The sequence below is a fragment of the Adiantum capillus-veneris genome, chromosome 26 (assembly GCF_014529385.1).
Source record: "Adiantum capillus-veneris isolate H3 chromosome 26, ASM1452938v2, whole genome shotgun sequence".
Taxonomy (NCBI): Eukaryota; Viridiplantae; Streptophyta; class Polypodiopsida; order Polypodiales; family Pteridaceae; genus Adiantum; species Adiantum capillus-veneris.
Window position 1 is genome coordinate 4,255,193 of NC_140956.1, and position 12,520 is coordinate 4,267,712.

A 12,520-nucleotide genomic window follows, 5' to 3' on the forward strand; every position below is an offset into this window, starting at 1 on the left:
CTATCGAGATCTTTCATACCGAAATGCTGCAGTCATTTCGTTTATCAGTTCCTACACTTAGACAAGTCAAGAACAAATCAGTACCATGTTATCGGGAATTCCAGTTCATAAAGTCATTACAGCAGAATACTGTCAGCCCACAGTATCCCTGAAACTCAAAAGAGACATCAATGACTTTAGTATCAAAAATAGGGCAATCTGTTGACAAAGGAGTGGAGCGACTCCCCTTTTGTGCATACCCGCTGCACCAAATTCAGCCCAGCTGATTTCGGGGTTCTACTTGGAATAGACTATGCTAAACCAAAAGCTTCAAGGTAAAGATTCACAATCTGAGGAATATCTGTCAGGTCCTCCTGCTCCATCCACTTCGCATCCAATGCGGGATAGTTCTTGAATTTAACCAAGAACCGCCTTATCATTTTACCTCTTACCTTTCTATCTTTATGTGCCAAAATCTGTTCTAGAACGAGTATCTCCTCGTTTTCCTCCACTTCGGGTTGCTTATCGGGCTCTCCATCATCGGGCACATCGCCTTTAAAAGGCTTCAGGAGACTCACAAGAAAAGCATTGTGAATCCTCTAAGTATCGGGCAGCTTCAGTCGAAAGGAGACATCATTTATCTTTTCGAAAATCTGGAAAGGTCCATAGTATCTCATGCTAAGCTTTGGAAAAAGCCGCTCCTTTCCCTTTTTCTTTCTCAGGCGTGCCTTCTCAAAACGTAAGAGCACCCCATTGTTCTCCTTTAATTTCAAATTGCGACGATGTCGATCTGCTGCCTTTTTGTGTCTTTCTTGAGATTTCTGCAAAGCCTCACGGACCTTGGCAAAAGCCGTGTCCAAGTCCCGCGTGTACTCGTCGGCTTCAAAAATCTCATCTTTCGTGCTTAGGAAGGGTGGAACCTTCGTAGCACCTCCAATAATCTCAAATGGCGCCTTCCCCGTTGAAGAGTGTATCGTGTTATTGTAGGCAAATTCCACCAAAGGTAAATACTTTTCCCATTGAGTCTTCTGATCCGAGATGTAAGACTTCAATAAATCTAGTACCACTGAATTAGCAATCTCTGATTGCCCGTCAGTCTGCGGGTGGAACGATGACGAGAACTGCAACTGCGTGCCAATGTTATCCCAAATAGCCTTCCAAAACAAACTCGTGAATCTGGGGTCCCTGTCGGAGACAATCGTCTCAGGCATACCATGTAATCTGAAGATCTGGGCCACAAACAGTCTCTTTAAGTTATCCGGCTTGATTGTTTTCTTCACTGGAATGAAGTGAGCTTGCTTGCTAAATCTATCAATAACAGTCCACATACCATCGTGACCACTCTGTGTTCTCGAGAGATCAAAAATGAAATCCATTGCAATACTTTCCCAGGGGCGGGTGGGTATGGGTAAACGCTATAACAATCCCTGTGCTTTATGCCTGTCAAACTTGACCTTCTGGCATACCAAGCAACTGCGTACAAAATCGTCCACGTCCTTCTTGAGTCTCGGCCAAAAGAAGCATCTCTCCACACCTTTCAAGGTGGTAGCAATGCCGCGGTGACCCGTAAAAGGTGGACAGTGGCATTCGGTTACAACCTTTTCCCTCAACGGCTATGTAACACACAACATGGTTTTCTTCATCAAGTAGCCATCCCGAATGGAATCTCCCGGTACTACCTCCTCATTCCGTATCCGAGGGAAAATATCTGCAAAATCTATATCTATGGCATACTAATCGACCGTATCCTCGAAGCTCCTATGGTGTATCGCAGAAATATCCAGAACCAACGGCTTCCAAGACAAAGTATCTGCCACCAAGTTCTTCTGTCCCTGCACATGGACAATCGGGAAGTGAAACTGTGACAAAATATTCGTCCACCGCATCTGCTTTTCCAATAGCTACTTCTGTGACAAGAAGTCGCGTAAACTCAGGTGATCTGTGAAGACCGTAAAATCGGCTCCGAGTAGGTAATGTCGCCACTGAGTAAGAGCATGGATAACTGTCAAAAGCTCTTTCTCGTATATCTGTGCTGTCAATTTCCGCCTTGAGAACAATCGGCTCTCGTAGGCAATGACATGGCCTTCTTGCATTAAGACCGCACCCAGACTATGACCACAAGCATCACAATATACTTCGAATGACTTCTGCAAATCTGGCAAAGTCAAAACTGGTCCTGTAGTCAATTTCTCTTTCAATGTCTGAAAGGCAGTTACCTCTGTTGGTCCCCACGAGAAAGGGACTCCTTTCTGCGTCAACATATGCAAAGGGGAAGCAACCTTCGCAAACTTTCGAATGAACCGCCTGTAGTAAGAACATAAGCCCAAGAAGCTTCTAACTTCATGGACATTCTTCAAATCGGGCCAATCACGGATAGTCTCTATCTTAGCCGGATCCATCTGCACTCCTGCTGCTGAGACAATGTGTCCCAAAAAGTGTATCTCGGGTAGGAAAAATTCACTTTTCTTTGCATTAATCACCAACTTGTGATCTCGTAATGCCTGAAAGACCTGTAGCAGATGTTCTCTATGTTCTACCTCATCCTTGAAAAAAACAATGATGTCGTCAAAGAAAGTGCCAACAAATAGTCTATACTCTCAAAAAATCCTATCCATCATTCGGTTACATGTCGCTGGAGCATTGGTTAGGCAAAAGGCATGACCAAAAACTCAAATAACCCAAAAATCGTCCAAAAAGCTTTCTTGTAGACATCTCCCGGTGCGATTTGGATCTGATGATATCCGCTCTTCAAATCGATCCTGTTGAAACAAGAGGATCCCTGTAGTCGGTCTAGATTATCATCGATCCTAGGAATCGGAATTCTGTTCTTGATGGTGATTTTGTTGAGAGCTCTATAGTCAATGCACATTCTCCAAGATCCGTCTCTCTTCAAAACCAACAACACTGGAGAGCAGTAAGGTGAAGTGCTCGGCTGGACAAGACCCTTTTCCAAGAGGTCTTTCACTTGGTTCATAATTTTTTCATTTTGGGCTCGGCTCACACGGTAAGGTGGCCGGTTCGGTGGTGTGCTTCCAAGTATCAGATCAATGGTATGATCCTTGTAGCAGGCTACAGTGTCACTTTCACAGGACACACAGTTAGTACAATTGGTCTGGTATGGTTCACACTGGAAGGACTCTCTGGGCTGGGCAATGACACGTGGTAGGGATACGGACGATGGTCTAGAGGACATCGTGGCCAGGTCACCACCTCCACTCAGTCTGGAGATACACTTAGATGGCTGACATTTATGAGCCGTTGGTGGCTCTTTATGGTGGTACATGTGAGTAGTAGCTATTGGGTCAGGATTGTCATCTTCGTCTCCATATATGGTACTGCGTCGTCGTATAGAGTAGTGAGTCTGGACACACAGTACATCTGCACATCCCTGCATATCTGACCTCGACACCCCCATTATACCCGTGAGTTCTGGGTTGGAGCTGAGTGTGCTGCCACGCCAGAGTCTGTATCGGTTCTTTGAGATAGTCGAGTCCATATGTTCTGGTCTGCTGTTGTGTCTTTGTGTTGATCAGCTGTTGTCTATTGTTTCCTTGTTTTCATTCTGTTTTAAGTGAGATGTCACGCACATTGCATTGTAGAGAGCACGACACACTATCCGCGCTACAGGTGCTCTCCTTTTTGGCACGCCCGATGGGACCTCAACTGAAGTCTCGCTCTCTGTTGAGGTGCAAATCGAGAAATCGAGGAGCTAGCTGGGTTTTGCCTAGCCTAGACTAGCTGGGTTTTACCTAGCCTGGCCTACTTCACCTTGACTAGTGCAACCTGCTGGTCTGGTCCAGTTTTCACCTTAGACAGTTGTAACAAACTGCTGACGTGTCAGCCTAAAGAAGGGAGCCAACTTACAGATGCCGGCCGAGGGGCCTAAACCCTAAGACGAGCAAGTAATAAAAGAAGTCCTACCAACTTATGGGGACCCCGTCTGATGGGGCCCCAAGTGACATAAAGGATTCAAATAAAGAAGGACCCGCACACACACACAAACTGATGACGTGGAAGATTTTTCAAAAATTGCGCTATCATGATGACGTTGCAAGCTGTACGGAATTCCGCGTTTTGTGCTGGCTAATGACGTGGAAGGTTGTATGGATTTCCGTGATTTACGTTGGCAGCTTTTGGCATTGCTTTTTGGACAAGAAGCTTTTGAGTTTTGAAGGCTTTTCACTGTAAGTGCTTTTCAGGCCAAGGGCCTTTAAATATGAGGTTAGGGCTCATTCTCTAGCATGCTTCCTGGAGAAGGTGCAGAGTCTGGAGTACCGGGTTGTACTGTGTTGATGCAATATAAAGAAATACAGAAAGGGGCGCCAAGGTTTGGGGCCAATACTCTCTGGGGTGGAATTCCGCCACTCCGCGTCGCGTCTCGTCTCTCTCTCTCAGTTCAGTTGTTATTGAAGTGCTAAAAGTATGTTAAGTATGTTCTTTTCTATTGGCACGTGGTGCCCGTTTTGTGACAACAGCTTACTCTAGCTGTCATGGCCTCTCGCCCTTCTGGTCTAGTCCTCTCTCGCCCACGTCCAACCAAGTCCTCATCCCTTGTCTAGCCCTTCCTCGTCCCTGGTCCGGCTAGGTGGTCTAGTCACTTGCCCTGGTCTAGAGAGTCCAGACCTGTGTTCATTCAGCCAATTAAAAGTCTTCTTGCTCAAAGTTGGGTTGGGTTTGTGGTCACTGCATGACACATACAAGGCGGTCATTTGAGCGTCAAAGTGCACTACTGAGTCCTCTGAAGTACTACAACAGAAGGCGTTGATCCTTGGTACCTTGTAGAAGTCCACCAACCTCATCACCCATACCTCCACATACAGCCTCATCCATTCCTCCATCCGGTTCTACATCTTCCAGGTCACCTTTCCCAGTGAAGCTCTCCCCCATTTTGTTACAGCAAGCTATTGAGCAACAGGCTCCTGAGCAAGAGACCATGGAGGCGTTGACCGGTGTGTTGGCCAAGGTAAACAACAAATTTCCTACCTTCAAGGGACTCTCCTCAGAAGATGCAGACGACCATGCAAGGAGGTTTGTATCTCTCTATAGAGGTCGTGGTCTTAACAGGGAAGATGCTTATTTGGTATTGTATCCATCAACCTTAGATGGTTTAGCAGACAAGTGGTACAGTCAATTTGCAGAGAATCACTTTGCAACTTGGGCACCCTTAAGACAACAGTTATGTGCACCATTCAGGCCACGTGACTTCCAGGAAAAGGTTTTGGATGAGTTGGCCAATATGGTGCTCCAGCCAGAGGAGACTTTTGCAGAACTCATGACTAAAACCAAGTCTCTGGCTGCCAAGCTTCCTCAGCAACCAGGGGAGTTTATGGTCAAGAAGTGGGTAGAGAAAGCTCTTCCAAAGACGTCTCAGCAGAAACTACGCGAAAGTCTCCAACCTGATGCATCTCTAGAGGAGTTTATAGCGGCCGTTACCAGGATAGAAGGAGCAAGGAGGCTATTTAAGGACTCCCTTCAGGTGGAGACTGCCTCAGCACTCACAGAAAATCCCTCTGACCCCTTGCTGTCTTTACGCAGGGAGTTAGAAGCACTGAAGTTACAAAGAGCACTTCAAGAGGAAAGGTCCTTCTCTCCTAGACAGGAAAAGTCTCCACAACAAGAGGCTTCAGAACAAATCAAGTGGGAGCTAGAAGAGCTCCGGGCACAGCAAGACACTAAGCCGCCGATGGTGTGGTGTTCCTCCTGTCGCTCACCAGGGCATCCTCCTCAAGACTGCTCACTTCGAGCTTACTGCCATTTCTGCGAGAAACCTGGCCATGATGACAAAGAGTGCTATTATCTGAAGGGAATGCGGCAGCTACAACAAAGACTCGCCCCAACTTTCAACAAGGGTTGACACCTGCATCCAATATGGTTTCACCCTATGGCTATCAAAACCCGATGCCACCTCTGCTAACAACACCTCCTATGCAAGGTATGCACAACAACTTCGCATCCCCCAGCTTTTATCATGCTAATGCTCCTTCAGTTCCTTAAAGCTTCTACACATCAACATCCGTCCCCATGCAGCAAGGGCCGCACCCACCTTGCCCCTCCAATAGGCCAATTTTGTGCTACACGTGCAAGGAGTATGGACATTATCAGAGCAAATGTCCGTTGCCAGAAAGGTCCCCTCCTTGCCGACATTGCCCTAACGCTAAGGATCACTATAGTAAGTTATGGTGGTACATGTGAGTAGTAGTTGTTGGGTCAAGATTGTCATCTTCATCTTCATATATGGTACTGCGTCATCCTCTAGAGTAGTGAGTCTGGACACACAGCACGTCTGCACATATGAGCCTCGACACCCACATTGTACCCGTGAGTTCTCGGCTGGAGTTGAGTGTGCTGCCACGCCAGAGTCTGTATCGGTTCTTTGAGATACAAAGATTCCAAGTAGAATTAATTGATTGTAATAGAAAAAGTACAAAGGAATGTCGTCTTGGCTGCTGGTAACTCTAGATCCTTATCAAAGGGGCTCCGCATGGCCTCTCCAAGCTTTCATAAAAGCACCACATTCGGCATACATTTTGATCAATTCACCACCAATTTAGAACCAGCTCTTCAAGTAGTTTTCCCGGATATTCGCAATGCCACAAAGCAACACGACAACATGAGCACTAGGTGATATAGGTGAGAAGGTATTCCACTTGGATAGTCCGAGTGTATAGGTACTAGCCTCGTAGCAGACCCAAGTACCGCTAAACGAGATATGCCTGACTGGTGGACCCAAAAGGACCATGGGTTGCTGGACCAGCCTCACTCTTGGCGAGAGTTGGATGTGTTGTGGCCAGTCTCTTAGGAGTTAGCATGGTTTCAGCCCACTTGGAACGCTTAATCTGCTGATTCTTGCTAGGGCATCCTCAACATATGGAGATATTTCCATCTTGTATAAATGTTTGTGTAGCATATTCGTATGCAGTACACCTTCATTTTACACTCTAACGTCGTTTCTCACAATCTAGCATCCCTTGGAATCTGTGCCGTGTCACACAAACTCGCTACACGTCTCCATGCACGGTTGAGCCGCGACACCCCCGTGTGTCACACAATCTCAGTGTAGGTGACAGTAGGTCTCCATGCACTATTGAGCTGCGACATCCCCTTGTTCTTGCGTTGTCTGCCACGAGGGATCCAATTCCCAGAGAGCACAAGTGCGCATACACATTTTCCTATGCCCTCCAAGCCTCATCTCCCATTCTCTGTCCCAGAAGGTGTATAAAAATTACACTACAAATTTATTTAGCATTGCAGCTTTATCTAAACCTAGGTCCTTAATGGTTAACTGTTAAGCTCTGAAAGTGCTAACCTTAGAAATCAAAAGACATGATCTTGAAAAAAGAAACAGAAATACCTTTACGGTGATCGGCGAGTCCAGACTCTTGAGCTCAAGCGAAATTGCGTAGGTTGCCGATGCCAAATGACGAGAATAGAATCGAGAGCCACTATACTGCCAAGGCGGGACTGATGGGAACCAAGGGAAGAGCCGCTACGAACCTCACTCAAAAGGCAGCTGTAAAGCGAAGGAGACACGCAAACGGCAGGTCTGAAGCAGTCGACTGCAGGTCACAGCGTGGCAAAGGGTGGACGCTGGTGGCTCGGTCAAGACTCGGCAATGAAGCAAGAGCGCCTCCGGCGCTGCGCTCAAGGTGACGCAGAGAAGAAGGTGCTGCGACAGTCACTATCAAGAACATTCGATAATGCCGTCTCGTCCGGCCTAGTGTGTTCACACGTAACATGTGCCATTGGACAAAGCCGAGGCCCCAAAGGCTCATTGCTAATTGGAAATGTTGTTTCGATTGGAAATGTTGTTTCGAATGGAGTGGATCAGTTTAGATTCGGTTTTTGAAGGACATGTTCTTCGTTAGCCCTTCCAGTGCATGATCAAACTCGCATCTTGCTTAATTGCAAGACAATTTCATCTTCACCTCAACTTCAAGCGGTGCAAGCTTCTTCACCAATCAACCCTTCTTATGCTGCGTTGAAGGCGTCATATCCTATTGTTGCAACTTAGGACCTTGATTCTAAAGAAGGTCTTACACTCGGCTCACACGGTACAAAGGCACATAAAGCGAAAGGAAGCAGGGTCAATGTGGTGCTCTATAGTTGGAGGGAAATGGAGTGCCCATTTTCATACTATCTAAAAGATGGGAGGCCCTTGAAGAGCAAACTTCTTCCTCACTTTTCATTGGTGGTTGCATTCTACACCCACCCTAAGCTATTCGCAGCAGCAGGCTCCTAATCGATTATTTCACACCCATGTCCTCTCCTATTGTCACATAGGTTGTAATGTCATGATAGACGACCGACCGGATGGCTGGAGCGCCATGACCAGGTGGCATCTAGGGTTCAATGGGTGAGGACGCCCATGCCAAAGTGCATGGGTGGTCAGGCTAGTGTGGACGACAGGCCACACACTATAAAGTGTAATAATGAGAAAGGCTTCCTCATTATTCTCCTCTACAACTATGTGGTGAACTAGGGTCGTCGCCCTCCTCGTGCACGCTCAGAGTAGTGTGGTAGTATGGGGTTGACCTTGTTGATGACCTAACATAGATGAAGCTAAATATTTTAGCACAAAATTGACTGCCTTGGAGAAAGTTCAGGTTGATGTAGTCACGATGCTACAGAGTATCTCCACACACCTAGATCATTGACAACCGCTACAGTAGGCCTCTTCCTCATAGTAGATCGACTCCCGCAGTGCAAGCGACCGTAGCCTCACCCGTAGTCATGAGAGTTTAGGTTGATGTAGTCATGATGCTACAGAGTATCTCTACACGGGGAACGTTATAAGAGACCCCCCCCTCGCCCTTCCACCCCTCCCGCCCACTGCCACCTCTACCATCGGTGGCAAGTGACAATTTTTTTGAGCCATCACAACCCCTCTTGCTCCTCCACATTGCACCATCACTTTCAATAGCCCTCTTCTCTCAACCTCCAACCTCTCTCTCTCTCTCTCTCTCTCTCTCTCTCTCTCTCTCTCACACACACACACACACACACACACAATCTCTCTTGAATTCTTTTTTCTCTCTCTTCCTTCTTTCTCAATATGCCTCTTTCTCTTTCTCTCTTTCTTCCTCTCCCTTCCTCCATCTCTATATGTACCTATCATAGGTAGCACCATCTCTATCTATCCGTCTCTATCTCTCTCCCTAGTTTTCTTAGTAGGTACTCTCTCTCTCTCTCTCTCTCTCTCTCTCTCTCTCTCTCTCTCTCTCACACACACACACACACACACAACAAAAAACGCAGCCGTTTTTTGACCTAGTAGACAACAATTACTTTTTTTATCATAACTTCTTCATCCGAACTCCGATTTGGGTGATCTATAGCTTCAATTGAAGAGCACCACACCCTCTACGCATTGATGTAAAGACCCAAAAAAAAAAAAAGACCCGGAAGGCATTTCTGTAGCAGCATTTTTGAAGTGAACAGGTTCAAAAAAGTTGACTCTCATCTCTTATTTTATATACAATGTCTTCCGGCACTCGCAAGGGTTCTTCTTCTTCAACAAGGTCCACAACCATTGTGGAAAATGATCCAAAATCTCCTAATAGCAACACAACCACCCAACCAACGACATCGAAAACCATGATCATGGCATACTTGGTATCGTTGCAAGAGACTGTAAACAAACAAGGCGAAGACTTACGGGCACTTGCAATGGAGAATGGCACACTAAGGCTACTTGTGGTTGAAAATGAGAATCTCAAGAGGACACTTGAGATACAAACAACACATTTGATGCAACTTGAGGAGGAAGTCAAGGAATGTAAACGCTCTCTTATGGACTTGAATGCTTTGAAGGAGCGCATGAGTGAAGTAGAGCATGACCATGTATTGAGAGAAATTTGACACCATGAGCCGGGATGTATGCGACATGAAAATTGTCTGCACAAACAAGTCTTGGGTTGATGTATGTGGTAACAATGTGGTTCCTAATCCTCACTCATGCAGGCTATGGTTCAAACAAAGAATGTTGAAAATGTGGATGTGGAGGAGTTGAAGGAACAGGAGCGACGTTCCAAGAACATTGTTATTCGTGGAATTCGCGAAGAGAAGTTAGAGACACCTCCTTCTCTTGCCATTGTTATTGAAGATTTCTTCAAAACCCACTTTGGCATGTTAGGAGTTATGGTCTATGGGGCACATAGAGTGGGGAAGCAAGGAGCTCCTCACTCGGGAGAACAGCCAATTGTATGCACCATGCCGGATGAGACCAAACGAAAGATTATCCTTGATAATAGTTGTATCTATTTGAGGGATACAAAATGTTTTGTATGTGAAGATCACACTATTAAGCAACAAAATATGCGTCGCAAAGCATATGAGGAAAAGAGTAAGAAAAACAAGGAGATCTCTAACGAAGAAAATGTGCCCAAGGAGGAGTCCCTCGAGCAAATAGGGATGCGTGACCTATGAGACCGAGTTACAATTGAAAATATGCTTCTGGAATTATAATGGATACCCATGGAATGGGAGGGGTGGGCATTAATGAACTAACAAGCACAGGCTATATTGTACTTCTCGTTGAAACTTAGAAGCATAATACACAAAGAATTAACGGCTTGGAGGATTACAATGTACATTCATTGATGTGGTCAAAGAATCTCAAGCAACGAAGAGGGCAAGGAGGGGTAGCATGTATGGTTAAGAAAGGATTGAAAGATTTTGTATCAATTGTGAAAGATGACAAGTACAAACGCTATGTATTGCTGAAAATTATGAAACCAAAAAAGCACCCATTTTTGTAGCCGATTGCTACATTCCTCATCATGATTCCCCCTTTTATACTTGCATAGATAGAGATCAACCATTTTTTTATTTAGAAGAGGACATTGCTTATTTCAAAGGCGAAGGTGATGTTCATATATTAAGGGATATGAATGCTCGCACAAAAACATTGCAACATGATACTCAACAATTTGATATGCCATACATTTCAAAGGACTTGGAGGAAGTTCACTTGTATGATCATACTTCAATGGATGAGAAAGAGTCGGATCACTATGAAAAGTTACTTTTACACATGTGTAATAGCACGGGTATGCTCATTGCCAATGGTGTATCTTTATGGAGTGGAACCAGTGGATTTACATGTAGGAAACATAATGGGGATAGTGTGATTGACTAAATGCTACTCATTAAAGTCATCATGTATCGCATAGAGAGTTTTATGTTTGCCCAACGGACTCTGAAATTTGACCATCTGACCTTATGTATTGACCTTTCATGTGGAGAAGCAACTAAGCATGATAATCTCAGCCAAAGGGTAAAGAAATTATCACTATGTATGGATTTCAAACAGGCACCAATGTACATTGAAATGGTTGAGCAAAAGTTATAGATAACAAAGCTTCAATATGACGCACCATTGGAAACTAAATGGGAAGCTTTCAAGAAAGTTACTTGTTATTGTGCCGAAGAATGGTTTGCCATAAAGCATCTCCATGGTATCAACAAAGATAGATCACGCAAAAGGTGGTTAATCAAAGAATGTCGAGATGCTCGAAAGTCCATAATAAAGCTTGACGCAACTATGGAGAAAGATAACTATCAAAGTCATTTGCATACATACAAGGCATTGATTCAAAAGAAGAGAAGAAGATGGGAAGTAAAGCAACAACTTTTTCAAGTCCAAGAAAAGGCACATGCATGTGGAAGATTTTGGAGAAACTTGAGGGGCAAGCGGGTTAAGAATTTTGGCAACTTGAATCTTGTGGATATGTACACACATTGTAGGCAATTATATGAGCAAGAAAATGCTGAAAAAATGTCATTTTATTGTTCACTCCCATGAATGCCCTCTTTTTTACTATTGAGGATATATACGATGGGCTTGAAAAGTTGGCCACTCGCAAAGTGGAAGATCTTCAAGGTTTCAAGCCGGAGATGATCAAATGGACAGGAGATTTTACCCATGAGTGGATGTGTGATATGTTCAACCTTGCACTTCAATATGATATGCTTTATAATTGGAGTACTAATTGGGTTAAGCCTTTGCATAAAGGAGGGGATGTAAAGAATGTAAACAACTACCGGACTATAATGATTGGGTCTCTTATGGCAAAAATATTTGGGTGCATAATGGAGATGAAATTGAGTGATTGGGCCGAAGAGAATGACAAGCAAAAGGAAAAGCGGGTTTTTCTTGATGCCATAGCACCATTGATCATCTTGTCACTCTTCGTGTTCTCATGGAGGAAAGTAGGTTGAAAGGCAAGAGATTGTATTGTTGTTTTGTGGACTTTAAGAAAGCCTTTGATATGATTCCACATAACAATTTGTGGAGAAGGATGGAAGAACTCCAAGTGCCAAGTGAGTTTATGCTTGCAGTTTCTCGAATCTTTGAGAAGGTGATTTGTCAATTGCGCATGGGAAGAGAAATTTAGGAAATTTTTGTAAGCATTATTGAGGTTAAACAAGGATGTCCGTTGTCACCAACTCTCTTTGGTCTATGCATCGATCAATTGGAACAAATGGTACTTGACTTTATGGAAGAAGAAGGCATTGAAGAGGTCACTATTTGCAATGCGGT

At 44.7% G+C, this 12,520-nt stretch overlaps 1 protein-coding gene across 2 annotated transcripts in view; it reads right to left on the reverse strand.

The window, feature by feature from the left end:
- The window catches only part of LOC147422914 (uncharacterized), a 79,985-nt gene extending 72,506 nt beyond the window's left edge, over positions 1-7,479 (reverse strand). Inside the window, exon 1 of one of the 2 annotated variants that reach the window (XM_086501785.1) lies at positions 7,331-7,479. The gene's annotated coding sequence lies outside the window, so the exon portion shown is untranslated. The remainder of the gene's footprint in view (positions 1-7,330) is intronic. The other variant, XM_086501788.1, reaches the window with a different exon arrangement.
- Between the last annotated feature and the right edge of the window lie 5,041 nt (positions 7,480-12,520).